Source organism: Lucilia sericata, unplaced genomic scaffold (genome assembly GCF_015586225.1).
Source record: "Lucilia sericata isolate MDLA Ls3-8-SP2 unplaced genomic scaffold, ASM1558622v1 Contig000386F_arrow, whole genome shotgun sequence".
Taxonomy (NCBI): domain Eukaryota; kingdom Metazoa; phylum Arthropoda; class Insecta; order Diptera; family Calliphoridae; genus Lucilia; species Lucilia sericata.
In genome coordinates this window covers 273,639-274,904 of record NW_023994404.1, presented here as the reverse complement: position 1 = coordinate 274,904, position 1,266 = coordinate 273,639, and positions in this window count along the sequence as shown.

The following is a 1,266-nucleotide window of genomic DNA, read 5'->3' as shown; positions in this document are numbered from 1 at the left end:
TAGTTAGTTAGTTAGTTAGTTAGTTAGTTAGTTAGTAGTTAGTTAGTTAGTTAGTATGTTAGTAGTTAGTTAGTTAGTAGTTAGTTAGTTAGTTAGTTAGTAGTTAGTAGTAGTTAGTTAGTTAGTTAGTTTAGTTAGTTAGTTAGTTAGTTAGTTAGTTAGTTAGTTAGTTAGTTAGTTAGTGTAGTTAGTTAGTTAGTTTAGTTAGTTAGTTAGTTAGTTAGTTAGTTAGTTTAGTTAGTTAGTTAGTTAGTAGTTAGTTAGTTTAGTTAGTTAGTTAGTTAGTTAGTTAGTTAGTTAGTTAGTAGTAGTTAGTAGTTAGTTAGTTAGTAGTTAGTTAGTTAGTTAGTTAGTTAGTTAGTTAGTTAGTTAGTTAGTTAGTTAGTTAGTTAGTTAGTTAGTTAGTTAGTTAGTTAGTTAGTTAGTTAGTTAGTAGTTAGTTAGTTAGTTAGTTAGTTAGTTAGTTAGTTAGTTAGTTAGTTAGTTAGTTAGTTAGTTAGTTAGTTAGTTAGTTAGTTAGTTAGTTAGTTAGTTAGTTAGTTAGTTAGTTAGTTAGTTAGTTAGTTAGTTAGTAGTAGTTAGTTAGTAGTTAGTTAGTAGTTAGTTAGTTAGTTAGTTAGTTAGTTAGTTAGTTAGTTAGTTAGTTAGTTAGTTAGTTAGTTAGTTAGTAGTTAGTTAGTTAGTTAGTTAGTTAGTTAGTTAGTTAGTTAGTTAGTTAGTTAGTTAGTAGTTAGTTAGTTAGTTAGTTAGTTAGTTAGTTAGTTAGTTAGTTAGTAGTTAGTTAGTTAGTTAGTTAGTTAGTTAGTTAGTTAGTTAGTTAGTTAGTTAGTTAGTTAGTTAGTTAGTTAGTAGTTAGTTAGTTAGTTAGTAGTTAGTTAGTTAGTTAGTAGTTAGTTAGTTAGTCAGTTAGTAGTTAGTTAGTTAGTTAGTTAGTTAGTAGTTAGTTAGTTAGTTAGTTAGTTAGTTAGTTAGTTAGTTAGTTAGTCAGTTGTCAGTTAGTAGTTAGTTAGTTAGTTAGTTAGTTAGTTAGTTAGTAGTTAGTTAGTTAGTTAGTTAGTTAGTTAGTTAGTTAGTTAGTTAGTTAGTTAGTGTAGTTAGTTAGTTAGTAGTTAGTTAGTTAGTTAGTTAGTTAGTTAGTTAGTTAGTTAGTTAGTTAGTTAGTTAGTTAGTTAGTTAGTTAGTAGTTAGTTAGTTAGTTAGTTAGTTAGTTAGTTAGTTAGTTAGTAGTTAGTTAGTTAGTTAGTTAGTTAGTTAGTTAGTTAGTTA